The sequence below is a fragment of the Cryptomeria japonica genome, chromosome 3, assembly GCF_030272615.1.
Source record: "Cryptomeria japonica chromosome 3, Sugi_1.0, whole genome shotgun sequence".
NCBI classification, from domain to species: Eukaryota; Viridiplantae; Streptophyta; class Pinopsida; order Cupressales; family Cupressaceae; genus Cryptomeria; species Cryptomeria japonica.
The window spans coordinates 394,808,001-394,824,467 of NC_081407.1; the positions used below are offsets into that span (position 1 = coordinate 394,808,001).

Below are 16,467 nucleotides of genomic sequence, written 5' to 3' on the forward strand. Positions count from 1 at the left end.
AATCTACACAAGATAAAGGAAGTTGCTGCAGAATCAGAGTTTGCAGATCCAACCCTCTACAGACAAATTATTGGATCTCTGATGTATTTGGTAAACATAAGACCTGATATATGTTATGCTGTTAATGCACTAAGTCAGGTCATGTGTGAACCTAGGGAAATATGTAATGTCCCCTTTTCTAGGTGACATGAGATGAGCAGGGGTTGACCTACCATTCGAGTTCCTGTAGGTCAATGACATGGTTAGGGGACTCATTCTGAGGGTCATGGAGCTTTGCAGGGGCTCTGTGAGCCGTTTTGGACCTTCAGACGACAGTTCCTATTTTTTAGGGAGAACTGGCAGTTGACTGAATGACCACCTGGGGGACCAAGGAGTAGAGCAGGATCCTTTTGAGCAGTTACAGGTGTTTGGAGAGAGGTTCCTACTTTTTAAGGCGATTCCCTACTTTTTAGGAGGTTGTGGCAGTTTCCATATTTGAGGTTCCACGGGACCATACCATGGTTTCAGTTTCAGGAAGATTGGGTGTGTTTCCTAGTTTCTAGGAGTATCCCTAGATTTTAGGGATGGGATTGCCAGTTGGCCCATCTTGTCCGGCATCAGTCACAGACAGGTGACAAAGTCAGATTCATGTTTGGTTGGTTATTTTGGGCTACTATTGGATCTATGGAAATATTCTAATATATTTAAATATTTCCTAAGTTAGCGATTAAATAAATTAAAATAAAGCTATGTATATAGCCATTTCGGAGTAATAAGGGGTTTTTGGCTTCATTTGGTTTGATATGCCTATGTGTTATAGCTCGTTGGAAAGGTCTTGAACTTTGCTACATGATTCTCACCTCCCGGAGTCTTTTTGGATGCTTGAAGCTATTTATTCGCAATAAAGTGATATTTTTCTATAGTTTGACGCCATAATGGGGAAAGTGTCACTTTAATTATAAAGCGCAAGCTTTATTATTCTTTAGGGTTCGACTTGCAAAGGGAAAGGAGTTATAAGGAGATGAAAACCTAATTGATAGCATCTTTGATCATTTTGAAACTTGCGAATTTGGGAATTGCTCTGGAAGAGTGATTTTGGTCTGGGACGCAAACCCCAGGTCTGAGCTTGCTGGGACGTAGCCCTTAGCAGGAGTTGACAGTGGATTTATCCAGGATTACATAGAGATTGTCAGAGGTAGAAGACACATCTTCTTGTCCTGAAGATTCAGCGTGCATATTGGGGGTTTCAACAGGGCAGCTGGTCTATTTCAGCTGGCACATGATTTGCAGCAGCTTCCACGCCTCCTTTGCAACCACGCCTTGTTTGTATGTTGGCTTGAAGGGTTGTATTCAGCTTATTTGGTCTTCCTTGTTCGTTGCCAGTAATATTCCTCCACCTGGCATCAATCCAGATTGAGAACAGCTCCAAATAAATGTATGGATTCTTGCTGAATACAAAACTAGGTTATTTGCCTGGTATGATTTGTAGTATTTTCAGATTGCTTTAGTGTTCTTACATATGAACATTGTTTACTGTTTTATTTCACAGTTGTTGCTATTTATCAATTACTTTACTTATAACATCAAAATCCAAAAAGAAACAATCCCTTTCTGCAACTTCTGTCTATTCTATAAGATCATCGGAAAATTACAAAAATATAGTATGTTTAATTAAGAATTTACAGCAGCAACAGCAAAAGGATCCATTTGGGATCTTTCAAAATACATCTTGTTGCTGCAAAACATATTCTGAGATATCTTCGAGGAACTATTGGTTTTGGTCTGAAATATAAACATGTAGACCTTGACCGACATGGATTCATTGATTCTGATTGGGCCGGAAGCGTAGTTGACAGGAAAAGCACATCAGGATGTTGCTTCAGGAATGATCTTATGGATATGTAGAAAACAGTCTTCAGTTGCTCAGAGTTCTACAGAAGCTGAATACATTGCAGCCTCCATGGGAGCAAGAGAAGCAGTATGGTTCCGGAAATTGCTTGTAGGATTGTTTGGTCAGCCCTTAAATCCTACTGTCATCTATTGTGACAATTAGAGTTGCATGAAGCTTTCAATGAATCCAGTATTTCATGATAGGTCTAAACACATTGAGATTCCTTATCACTATGCTCGAGATATGGTGGAAAGGAATGTGATTTGACTGAATTATATTAGTACAGGGTGATCAGATTGCAAACATTCTTACCAAGCCTCTCTCCAGGATCAAGAATGAACACTTCAGAGATAAACTTGGTATGGTTGAAAATGTTATTTAATTTTGAGATAGAGTCTCATTTATTCTGATATACTAATATATTTAAAGATGTTTAATGTGTAAACTCTTTTATTTGTCATGTGTGTGACTCCATGACTTCATGGGCCCTCTGTGAACATTATTGAAGGGTGACGAATTTTCAATAATGAACACTTGTTTCAAATTGATATTGTAAGGTGACGATTTTACAATTATCAATTTATCTATCTTGATGGATATCATGTGACTTGATATCTGTGGACATGTCATGATAGTATATATATCCCTAACACATTATGGTAGATATCAGTTGGTCGATATCATTAAATAAACCATAATTATGATAGAGATATTCATGGTGAATATTATGCACATAATATTCGTGGACATGCCATGAATCATTATCAGTATGGTAGGCATCATGTGACTTGATACCAGTGCACATACCTTACTTGATAACGATGAGTTATGGTGAGTATCACGAGACTTGATATTCTTGTTGAGCCATATCTCTGAATATCACTATGGTGTGATATCTCTTCTCTTCACAATCAATGGATGAATTGTGATGTTTTATCTAACATGAAATGTGTCCTCCCTAGTTAAGAGGGAGTGTTAATTTTTGTAACGTCGGTCGTACCATTTCCGATACATGAATTAATTATATGTTAACATAGTAGTATATACGTTAACAATAAACTATAAATAAATATCAAATTGTGGTGATTGCCACCGGTCACACCCCGTCATTGTTATCGGGCTGGGAATATTATTTATGCCATCGGTTACACCCCTTAATGTTAACGGGCTGGGTTAAACAAATCGCGATATGTTTGTTAATGTGCTGAGTGTACCCTCTCATTCACTTAGATATATAACATGCATACGATGGGGAGGAGGACAATACCGAAAATTATTAAGTGTTGTGCTTCCTTCATTCACACAACTGCAGTTCAAATTTAAATTCCAGACTACATCTTTATCTTTTCTATCCTCTTGATCACAGAATTTATATAAACTTAACACCATTGAGCTATCTACACGTCAAGACCTGACAATAGAAACCTTGGAGTCGTCTCGGTTGATAACATAATTTAGTATCTGAGGAGATTTTGATCAAGAGAGGATAAAATACTTAGCATTTTTATTCTGTGTTGAATAGTGCATAAAAACACCGTTCCTCTTGGCTTCATGTGGCTTGTGCCATCCATATGAGGTGGTGTACTAGTGAGGTGTCCCACAACTGTTCCCCTTCATCTTGCCATCCATTCCCCACTTCCTATGATTGGACTTCTTGGTGTGTTGATTCACCATGATAGAGGGATGAGGTTATTCACAATAGGGTGCCTTGGAAGCCCATCTCTTCTAAGCCCAAAAGCAGTACCCTTTGTACTCCCTTGGCCTCATGGGACCATCTGGTCACCACCATGAGGTGGTGTACCTAGAAGAGTACCCCATCACTGTACCCCTTTTGCAATCCCTCATTTCCCCTATCATGGCTGACTTCAATAAACATTCAAAACTTATGAAGGATTCTCATATTATGCATACATTCTACATATAATAAATAAACAACAGAAAATCATTAATAAGATACAATTAATATTCACTGTGATATATATAAGCAGTCATAAACATATGTTAAACAGTCATAAACAGTCATATATGTTACAAGCAGTTATAAACAACATCATACAATTAATCATCAATGAGCAGATAATATTCATTGTGCTGTGCATAAAGAACTTTACCCAAACCCACAAGTATACTGCTGTATATTTTTTTATTAATATTCAATCTGATTGCATTCCCTGATTTAGGTCTGCTCCTAAATCTGCTTTTAATGCCTTATATATTTTATTCCCTCCTTTTTGTCCTTCCTTTAAATGGTCTCCCTTTTATACTTTATTGGTGGAAGAGTCACCACTTTTCATAGGAATTGAGACACCACCTTTCATAACAATTAAGTCACCACTTTTCATTGCTGCTTTTGAGAATAATATATTATTCTCCAAATTGATCTCCCTTCCCTCTCTTCCTCAAATGTACCTTCTCCCCTTTATATCTTCCCATGCGAGGGAGAGGTCACATCTCTTCATCATGCCTGCCCCTTGGCAAGAGACACAACCTTTCACAACTAGCACCCTTTGAAATAGTATAACCCTTAATAATTCTTGCCCTTTGAAAGAGACACAACCTTATCTACTTCCCATTACTTTCTTCCTCCATTAATCCTTCCTTGATTCCCATGCTTCATTCATTTCTTCCCTCCTCCTTATCCCTTTTCAAATGATATCTTCTCCCTCTTGTATCTCATGTTTGAGAGAGTCACAACTCTTCATTCCATGCCTTTTAATCATTCATTAACTTAATTACATTTTAATCGTGTTATATTATATTTTTATTATTTTATGTCTATTATTATTTATTATTGAATCCTATTTCAAAATGGGGACATGACAGTCCGCCCTGCCCAAGATTGTTTGTCCTCAAGCAATGATCATGGAGTGTTCAAGATGATTCCCAATATGAAATTGCTTTGGAAACACACATGGAACAAACTTGTTGAAAGCACATCAAACATGATGCAAAGCATATTCAAGACATAAGGCATACATTAGGAAGGCACACACACCATGACAGTCATGAGGCAAACACATAAATGCACATAAGATATGAAGCATATATATGAGACACCAAGCTTACATGAGGAGGGTATACATATAAAACACACATGGAGTAAACATGCTGAAACACATTTGGTATGAAGCAAACACGTAAAGTATGAGGTATAAACATGAATACGCATAAGGCATGAATCATACACACAAATACACGCAAGGCACAAAGCATGAAATATACACATGAATACAAGTAAGACATGAAGCATACACGTAAAGCATGAAGTACACACATGAATACACGTAAGGCATGAATTATACACATGAATACATGTAAGGTATGGATCATACACATGAATACACACAAGGCATAAAGCATGAAGCGTACATATAACACATGTAAGACATGAAGTAATACACATAAATACACGGAGGCATGAAGTATACACATAAGGCATGAAGCACACATGTAAGTGTTGATGTATTTTTCATGCACATGCGAACATAGAATAAAATACCAAGGTATCTTATCCTCTCTTGAACAAAGTTTCCCGATTGCTGAAGATGTCGCCGAAGGATCAATCAGAGTAACTCCAAGGTTCTGATATGTAGGTTCTCTACGTGTGGATAAGCTCTTGCGGTATGATGTGATTTTGCTGGAATCACAAGGGGACTTACATTCGACGACCCGAACGTCTGATTTGCTTTGGATATTGCTAGAACGTGAGATTTTACTGGTCCTAGATTTGGAAAAAAAAGGAAAAAGGAGAAGGGTTGAAACGGGATCTATTTATAATACTAAGAATGTAAGAGCAATGAATGACCTTTGATGAAATTCTAACTTAGTCTTGCTTTGACATCCCAGGACCATCTCCACAAGGTTAGTGCGATCTTCTGAGGAAAGCTTTATGATGTTTAGATCACCGCTACAGGCATGGACACCATCAGGCTGATACATATCAATGAAGAAGCGACAATTGAAGTTAAGCTTAAGCTGAATGATTCCAGTTGACTACACAAGGCAAGTCTGCAATCAACAAACTGCTAGTAGTATGGATATACAAATTTCACCATCGATCATACACATTTCTTGCACTCATCTAATAACATGAAATCAAATTTGAGAAGTATAGAGACCTTGCAAATTGTTGAATCAACCCACAGAATTCACCATTTCTTCAATGAAGTTTACAAGTCCTTTACAACAACATCTTGGCAACAATCTTTGCCTTATCTTTCTATTCTACTCTAACTATTTCTTACTCTCAGACTATTCACTACTATCTATTCTCTATTAACCAACTATTAACCTTTACAAATGAGGAGCTAGGGCTTATATAGAGAAACCCTTTACAAATAGACGACTCTGATTGATTTAGAATCAATGGCTAGGATTACAAGATAGAAACCCTAATTAGGGTTTGTTACAACAAACTTCCTTAGCCAATTAGAAAATTACATTCCAAGGGTGAGGACCAATAGGAAGCAGGGGTAGGTACCTGTTGACGTGTATTTTGTACACTATCAAACACAGAATAAAATACCCAAGGGTACCTTATCCTCTCTTGAGTAAAGCCTCCGAATGCTGAAGATGTCGCGAAAAGGATCAATCGGGATGACTTCAAGGTTCTTGTATGTAGGGTCTCTACGTGTGGATAAGCTCTCTGTGGTATGATGTGATTTGCTGGAATCACAAGGGGACTTACATTTGATGATTGAACTTCTGATTTGCTTTGAATAATTCTGGAACACAGGATTTCACTAGCTTTGATTTGAAAAAGAAAAAAAAGACGAGGGCGAGGAGAGGATCTAATCCTAATACTAAGGAATGTAGGAGCAATGATTGATCTTCGAGGAAATTCTAACTAAGTCTTGTTTTGACATCGCTGGACCATCTCCACAAGGCTAGTGCGATCTTCGAAGGAAAGCTTTATGATGTTCAAATCATCACTGTAGGCATAGACACCATCAGGTTGATGCATATCAATGAAGAAGCGATAATTGAAGTTAGGCTTAAGCTGAACGATTCCAGTTGACTACGCAAGGCAAGTCTGCAATCAACAAACTGCTAGTAGTATGGATATACGAATTCCACCATCAATCAAGCACATTTCTTCCACTCATCTAATAACATGAAATCAAACATGAGAAGTATAAAGACCATGCAAATTGTCGAATCGACCCATAAATTTCACCATTTCTTCAATGAAGTTACAAGTCTTTTACAACAACATCTTGGCAACAATCTTTGCCTTCTCTCTCTACTCTACTCTAATTGCTATTCTAATACTTCCAACTGCTTACTAACTATTCTAACTCTCTCTAAATTGCTATTCTACTATTCTCTATCTATATTCTAATTGCTTTCAACTATATTCTAACTATATCCAACTCCTATTCTATTCTATTGCCTTTACAAATGAAATGTTAGGGCTTATATAGTGCCCTCAATACAATTCGATGGCTTAGATCAATTCGAGATCAATGGCCAAGATTTTACAATGAAAACCCTAATTAGGGTTTGTTACAACCATTACATAACATTTAATGCTTGACCAATGATAAAATTGTATTGCTTGGACACATGTCCTCTCTAGAAAATTCGATCAATGAATAGCCGGGGTAGGTACATAGAAGTTTGTGCCACCTTCCATGAGTTAGGTACATTGAATCTGGACATGCTGAGGTGGACCAATCCGACTGGAGAAGTGATGACTAGGATGCCACCTCGTCTGACACTTGTAGCTTGGTAGATATTCAATTTGATGTTGTTGAGAAGCTATCTTTAATTAACTCTTCTGAAATTATCTGCTTCTTCAATGAACCCTTGTTCTAACTCCTTTTGTCCTTGATTTGCAGGATGATTGATGTACCTCGCCTTGGAATGCTGGATTGGAAGAGGTCGCCCTTATCCTGATAATGCTGGATCGAAGAAGGTCGTCCTTGTCGATGAAGGCTGGAGGAGGTCGCCCTTCTCCTTGCTTGATCGTCTTGGAGGAGACTGTCCTTGATCTGGCTTGATTTTCCAACTCCGGGATCTCCATTTGATGCCTACACAACATTTCAAAATTAGTAATATATCTTGAAATCTAAAAATTAAACTTTAAAAGGAAGATTCAAGATTTTAATTAGGAAATTTCATGATAAATCTTGAGTTATCATTTCCTAATTAACCATGTAATACTTAGATTTTTCCAAAAAATGTCTAAAAAATCAAACCTTGAATAAGGGTGTCAAGATGATTTTGCCATACCTCCTCTTGAGTTTTAAACTCTAAGAAATGATGTAAAAATAGATGAATTTTGCTAGGCAAAGTGTAGATCAAAGCTCTCCCTTGGATAAAATGCACCTCCTTTAGCTTGGAAAAGAACTCCACCTTCCACTAGCTTCTTCAAGATCTGGAAATTCGCCTTCAAATGCCTTCAAAACATCTGGAATTTATCCTCCAATCTAGCAAGAAATACGCCTCTCCAATAGCCTTCAAGATGAATTTCGCCTTCCTTAGTCTCCACACTTGGTAGAAATTCGCTCCACACAAGCTAGATTTCGCACCTCCTCTTTGCCCTCCAAATCGCACTTGGAATAATGAATGAATGAATGATTTGAATAATGAAAAAACACCTCCAATAAATAGAGCGCTCACCTTCCACTTACCCATGAGGCCGACCTTGCAAATAAAGGCAAAAAAATAAATAAAATTAAAAAAGAAGAGGCCGACTTGATAAAATGAATAAAAAAGATACCCCAAGCGCTCCCTTTTTAATTTCAATTTCACAAAAATTAATTTTAAATGCCTTTATAATAAAAATTTCGATTTTCTAAGGCTCAAAATTAATTTATTAAATGCCAATGTGTTTTTTATTTAATGCCAATTTAATTTTAATTTTTTTAAATATTTCGAAGCCTTTGGAAGAAGACTTTTTCATCGTTGCACAATCTTGCCTTAGCGTGGTTTTGGAGGAACATTATTGGTTTTACAAAAATCGCCCTAGTCCCTTGGAGAGGGACAGGAGCGCCTTCTAGTTCATGGTACAAACTCTTAATTACATCAATCTCCAATTACTTTCTAGACGTAGAACATCACTCCCCACTTCATCTTGAGTCCTGGCAACAAGCAATAGCATTTCAAAATGTTAGGCACTTAGGCATTTTGAAGATTTCGCTCTGGTCCCTTGGAGAGGGACAGGAGGGATTTTGCAACTATGAGCTTACTTGTGTTTTGCTAGCTTCCCAAATTATATTCAATGGATAAATCACGCCCCTTTTCATTCATTTCAAACATAAAACTTGCTTTTCTTTTGCCAAAAGTTTGTCTTGTGAGAAAATCGCTCTGGTCCCTTGGAGAGGGACAGGAGCATCTTTTGAAAATCGCTCTGGTCCCTTGGAGAGGGACAGGAGCGCCTTTGCAACTTGGGTTGAATTTTTCCTTTGTAGGCCACTCAAGTTATATTCAACGAATAAAACACACTTCCCTTGACCTCTTCAAATCGCGAAATCACTTAAATCTTGCAAGGATAATGCAAATTTGGAATTCAAGCTCCTGTCCTTCAGTGAGGGACGGGAGCACTTTTTCATTTTTAAGCCAATTCGTCCTTTGCTAGTCTTCCAAATTATCTTCAATGGATGAATCTTGCCCTCTTTCATTCATTTCAATCACGCAACTTGCCTTGCCTTTGCAAGAAATTTGTATATTTAGAAAAGAGGGACGGTCCTTCAGTGAGGGACGGGAGCACTTTTGACATCTTGGCGTACCCTTTTGTTCTTTAAATCTCTCAATTGCGTCCAAGGCATAAAACATCCTTCGTCCTTCCCATCCAAGTCAAGTTTTGCCATAAAATATCAAACAAATAGGAGAAACTTGAAAAAGTGGCACGGTCCTTCAGTGAGGGACGGGAGCACTTTTTGTCATTTGGGTTGATTTACTCCTTTGTAGACTGCTTAAATTATATTCAATGGACAAAACATGCCCTCCTTGATCTCTTCCAATCATAAAATTGTCCTGATCCTGCAAGAACAGTGCAAATTTGAAAATCAAGCTCCGGTCCTTCAGTGAGGGACAGGAGCGATTTTTGTCCTCAAGGCCAAATCACTACAATTTTCATCTCAAATTTCCTTTGCCAGGGAAGATTTCACCTTACTTCATGCTATGAATAAAAGCTAATGTCCAAAAAAGGTCTAAAATTGTGCATATAAAGAAAAGCGCTCTGGTCCTTCAGTGAGGGACAGGAGCGAATTTGACCTTCTAGGCAAAAAACTTCATCATTTCATTGTCTTGTCTCGATGCTCTATCATGCTCATTTCATCCTTCATTGTGCCTTTGATGTTTCAATTTGACCAAACAAGGTCAGGAATGACTCAAATAAGCCATTTCGCCCTGGACCCTTGGTGAGGGACAGGAGCGATTCGTCTTGGTCCCTTGGAGAGGGACAGGAGCGAAATTCGCTCTGGATCCTCAGTGAAGGACAGGAGCGAAATTTGACTTTTCGAACTCTCTATCAGGATAATTTTTATTGAATATAACATTTAAGTATAAGATTCTTATACTTTAAGTTATATTCCATATATACTTTCAGGATGTTTGAGAGTGGTTTTAGACCTCCAGGAGTTATATTGCAAAATCTAGTTTTTTGAGGTTTTTCAGTTTCCAGACTTAGTCAAATTTCAGGATCAGGACATTCCGGACTTAGCCAAATTTCAGGATCAGGACTTTCAGACTTAGCCAAATTTCAGGATCAGGACTTTCAGACTTAGCCAAATTTCAGGATCAGGACTTTCAGACTTAGCCAAATTTCAGGATTAGGACTTCACTCAAGCCGGACTTGCTATCCTATTGATCTCCCCGACAGCACTCAAAATGCAAAGGCTAACTAACAAAACCCTAAAAGACCAAAAAACAAACCCTAAAAAGCAAAAAAAAGCAAGGGTCCCCATTTGCAATGGGGCGATGTGTGAAATGGTCACAACAGTACCTTGAAGTTTGTGCTGTCCCCGATGAGTCAGGTACATTGAATCTGGACACGCTGAGGTGGACCAATCCAATTGGAGGAATGATGACTGGGATGCCACCTTGTCTGACACTTGTAACTTGGTTGTTGTTGAATTTGATGATGCTGAGAAGCTAACTTTGATTAACTCTTCTGAGACTATTTGCTTCTTCAACGAACCCTTGCATTGACCTTATTTGATTCTCCTCTGTCTTTGACGTGATGGATGGGTGGTGTACCTTTCCTTGAAATGTTGGCAACACCTTTCATTGTCATCTTGTGGCTCCTTAGTGTGGCAAAGTGAAGATTTTGGAGGTAGCTGGCAATTCCTTGAACACCTTGAGTCTTCCCTTTTGCCTGTGGAACGTCCTTGACGATGATGGACTGGAATTGGTCGTCCTTGATGATGATGGATTGGAAGAGGTCGTCCTTGCCCTGGCCTGGTTTTCTTCATTTGCAAAATAAACCAAAAGGTGATTAAGTACAGATGACATGTTCATTTCAACAAAGCATTTTCCACCTTAAATCATCAACAAGAAGACTTCAAAATAAAGTTTGCTCAAAATCCTTCTCAGGGACAGGCCCTATAAGAATTTCGCCCTGGACTCTTTGGAAGGGTCAGGAGCGAATTTTGCATTCCAGGATAATTCTATTACTTGTTTACTCCAAAGTTCCTCCCAAGGCAAACATATGATAGCTTTCCTTCCTCCAAAGCCTAGGGATCCATGCTTTGACCTTTATCATGAGCAAGTTAGGTGAAATTGAGAATTTCGCCCTGGACCCTTTGGAAGGGTCAAGAGCGAATTTCTTGATCATGGACAAAACACTCACTTCTTTCACTCACAACCCCTTCTAAGACATGCTTGTGGCAATCTTTAAGCCCAATCTACCTTGATCACTGTCTTGGTCTAGCACAAATTTGGAAGAAAAAGGACATTTGGTGAATTTCGCCCTGGACCCTTTGGAAGGGTCAGGAGCGAAATTCTTGATTTGCTTGTTTTCCTTCACCAAGGTCTATCTTTTTCACTTTCTATACTTGGACTCTTATCCTTGGATCCTTCTCCCATGTTTGCAACATTTTGTTTGACTTCAAAATGACTAGAAAAGAGAAATTTGCTAGAAATCATGGCCAGGGACGGGACCCATAATGGATTTCGTCCTGGACCCTTTGGAAGGGTCAGGAGCGAATGTCTTCCTCTAGCCCAAAATCATCATTTTTGGAGAAAACAATCCATTCAAGGGCAATCTCAAGGGCTTCTACCATCTTTGTCTAGGCCTGGCTTGGCACAAATATGAAAGGAATAGGTGGATTTTAGAATTTTGCTCTAGACCCTTTGGAAGGGCCAGGAGCGAAATTCAAGGACACAATTCCATCTCCTTCTTCCCTTGCTATGCCATGATTCTCACCTTTGGACTCCTTCCTCATGAAGACAACACTTGTTTGACCCCCAAGAAGGCCTGGAAGGAGAAATTCGCTCAAGACCATGGCCAAGGACAGGACCCATTTGGATTTCGCTCTGGACCCTTTGGAAGGGTCAGGAGCGAAATTCATGTCCTAGCTCAAAATCATCATTTTTGGAGACAACAATCCATTCAAGGGCAATCTCAAGGGCTTTATCACCTTGGTCTAGGCCTGGCTTGGCACAAATATGAAAGGAATAGGTGTTTTTTAGGAATTTCGCTCTGGACCCTTTGGAAGGGTCAGGAGCGAAATTCATGATTTGAGCTTATTTTCTCATTCTCTCAACTCCAATTCACCTCCAAGACCAAGGAACAAGGTTTTAAGCCCAAACAAGGCAAAAAATAAGGTTAATAAAGAATTTCGCTTTGGACCCTTTGGAAGGGTCAGGAGCGAAATTTCATTCTTGGACAAAAACCCTCACATTTCAATGCTTTCAATCACTTCCTTAGGCAAGAACATGTCCAAACTTTCACAATATGCCTTAGAAACTAAGATCTTGGTCTAAACAAGGAAGAAATGGGTGCCATCTAAGAATTTCGCTCTGGACCCTTTGGAAGGGTCAGGAGCGAATTTTCCAATTTAGGTTGATTTCACATTCCATTGTCTCAATTCTCCTTCAAATTTGATTTATCCAACTTCCTTTCACCATAATCAAGGCAATCCACCACCAAATTAGCTCAAAACAAGGTCCTTCTAGTGCTCAAGGCAAAATAGAGGGTCAAAATAAGGATTTCGCTTTGGACCCTTTGGAAGGGTCAGGAGCGAAATTCATCCTTTAGGCAAAAAATCTTCATTTTTCATGCATCCAACCACCTTTCAAGGCTAGAACACCTCAATCCATCGCCTATCATGCCTTAGAAACCAAAAGTTAACCAAACCAAGGAAGAAAATGAGGTTTACAAGGATTTTCGCTCTGGACCCTTTGGAAGGGTCTGGAGCGAAAATCATGTTATAGGCCAAAATCCTTCACATTTTCACATTCCATTACTTCAAAACTAGAATGTTGGTCTAAACAAGGGAGAAAATGAGGTTTACAAGGATTTTCGCTCTGGACCCTTTGGAAGGGTCAGGAGCGAAAATCATGTTCTTGGACAAAATCCTCACCTCTTAGTGCCTTCATTCGCTTCTCTTGGCAAGAGTACATCAATCTATCCCCACTATGTCCAAGGAACAAGGTTCGTAGTGCAAACAAGGAAGAAAAAGGGTGTTTATTGAGGATTTCGCTCTGGACCCTTTGGAAGGGTCAGGAACGAAAATCATCCTTGGGCTCAAATCCTGACTTCATTTTCACATTTCTTCAGTCCAAATAAGTGTTTTGCCTTCACAAATGCCTGGGAATGAGCTAGTTCATGACTTTGGGCAATGTAGAATGTCTTATGGAGAATTTCGCTCTGGACCCTTTGGAAGGGTCAGGAGCGAAATTCGCTTTGGACCCTTTGGAAGGGTCAGGAGCGAAATTTGACATTTTGGTCTCTCCGTCAGGATTCATGTATGTAATATAACATTTAAGTATAAGAAAGAAGAAAGATATAAGGAACACTTATACTTTAAGTTATATTCCATATATACTGTTAGGATGTTTGAGAGTGGTTTTGGAGCTCCAGGAGTTATAATGCAAAATCTAGTTTTTGGAGGATTCTTCAGTTTTCCAGACTTAGTCAAATTTCAGGACCAGGAAGACATTCCAGACTCAGCCAAATTTCAGGGCATTTGAAGATCAGGATGACATTCCAGACTTCATCACTCACCAACTTGACCTAGCTTAGACCTTCAAGGATGATACTCACTCACCAAGCAAGACACAATTAGCAACAAGAGCAAAACCAGGCCCTAAGGAAGACTCTCAAAGAAACCCTAATTCTGGGGCCCCGTGGACTCACCCTAGCTCAAGCAGAGCCTGCCATCCTAGTGATCCATCTGCCAACCCTCAGCATGCAAAGGCTAACAGACAAACCCTAAAAACCTAGAAAACAAACCCTAGAAAGCAAAAAAGTAGGGGTCCCCATTTGCAATGGGGCGATGTGTGAATACGTCACAACAGTAAGGCACAAAGCAATACATAAATACACGTAAGGTACAAAGCATATATGAGAAAGGCACTGATGGAGTGGACATACATCAGTCATGAAGCAACAAATAAATGCACATAAGACACAAGGCATACATGATGAAAACATATCAGACATGAAGCAAACACAACACATTCATGAGAAAAGCACGCACATTAAATATACATGGAGTAAGCATGCTCAACATGCATTAGTCACGAAGTAGTTAAAGGCAATGTTGGTCTACTTGATTTTATTTTTGGACTAAGTTCATAGATCCCTTTCTTAGACCTTCATTGCTTTTGAATAGAATACATTTCATTGTTTCAGCTTTTCCCTGCAGGCTGGCAGGATCATGCTCTGATACCAATTGTAATGTCCCCTATATGGGAGTGCCCTAATTTAGCCCTAAATCTCAATTTTCAAATAAACAAGATCTGGGATAGAAATATCTTTCACATGATTTAAGCCTTGCAAAACAGGTTAGAAACTATTTACAACAATAATTCATTAAGCAGGCCATCTTAATTAGGAATCATTAAGCTTATATCAGAAATATTAACTTATTCATAAGTTATCTTAAACATGTTTGGGGAAGCTCAACCATTAGGAGAGCTAGGATAAGGTGATCTTGATAGGGTGTCTCGGATCCTCTACCCTAGGTTCAAGAGTGGATATACCATCCCTCTTGGCCTCATGTGGCCCATGCTATCCATATGAGGTGGTATATTCAGTGGCGTGTCTCACAACCATTCACCCTCATCTTGCCATCCATTCCCCACTTCCTATGATTGGACTTCTTGGTGTGTTGATTCACCATGATAGAGGGATGAGGTTATTCATAACAGGGTGCCTTGGAAGCCCATCTCTTCTAAGCCCAAAGGCAGTACCCTCTGTACTCCCTTGGCCTCATGGGACCATCTGGTCACCACCATGCGGTGGCATACCTAGAAGAGTATCCCATCACCATACCCCTCTTGCAATCCCTCATTTCCCGTATCATGGCTGACTTCAATAAACATTCAGAACATATAAAGGATTCCAGTATTAGGCATACATTCTACATATAATAAATAAACAACAACAAATCATTAATCAGATACAATTGATATTCACTGTGATATATATATATATATAAGCAGTCAAACATATTATAAACAGTCATAGACAGTCAGATATATATTATAAACAGTTATAAACAACAGCATATTATTAATCATCAATAAGCAGATAATATTCATCATGCATTGCATAAAGAACTCATACCCTAACCCACAAGTATACTCAAACTGCTGTATATTTAGTTATTAATATTCAATTTGATTTCATTCCCTGCCTTAGGTCTTCTCCTAAATCTGCTTTTAATGCCTTATATATATTATTTCGTCCTTTTTGCCCTTCCTTTAAATGATCTCCCCTTTTATACTTTATTGGTGGAAGAGTCGCCACCTTTCATAGGAATTGAGGCACCACCTTTCATAACAATCAAGTCACCACTTTTCATTACTGGTTTTTGAGAATAATATGTTATTCTCCAAATTGATTTCCCTTCCGTCTCTTCCTCAAATGAACCTTCTTCCCTTTACATCTTCCCATGTGAGGGAGAGATCACATCTCTTCATCATGCCTGCCCCTTGGCAAGAGACACAACCTTTCACAATTAGCACCCTTGGAAGTAGTACAACCTGTCATAATTCTTTCCCTTTGAAAGAGACACAACCTTAACTACTTCCCATTCCTTTCTTCCTCCATTAATCCTTCCTGGATTTCCATGCTTCATTCAATTCTTCCCTCCTTATCCCTTTTCAAATTATTTCTTCTCCCTCTTATATCTCATGTTTGAGAGAGTCACAACTCTTCATTCCATGCCTTTTGACCATTCATTAACTTAATTACATTTTAATTATATTATATTATATTTTTATTATTTTACTTCTATTATTATTTATTATTAAATCCTATTTCAAAATGGGGACATGACAAACATTATAACAGCAACGACAAACATATCATGACAGCAGTATAACAATAATTAAAGTAATCATACAGCAGTGACAACAACGACTGTAGTGTAACAGCAATAAATATATCATGATATAAGTAATATAACAGTTAGCACTAA

The 16,467-nt window shown here is 38.6% G+C and overlaps 1 protein-coding gene across 6 annotated transcripts in view; it reads left to right on the top strand.

Annotated features, from left to right (window-relative positions):
• The window catches only part of LOC131047888 (cysteine--tRNA ligase, chloroplastic/mitochondrial), a 50,447-nt gene that overhangs the window by 12,869 nt on the left and 21,111 nt on the right, over positions 1–16,467 (top strand). The gene's annotated exons all lie outside the window — the stretch shown is intronic.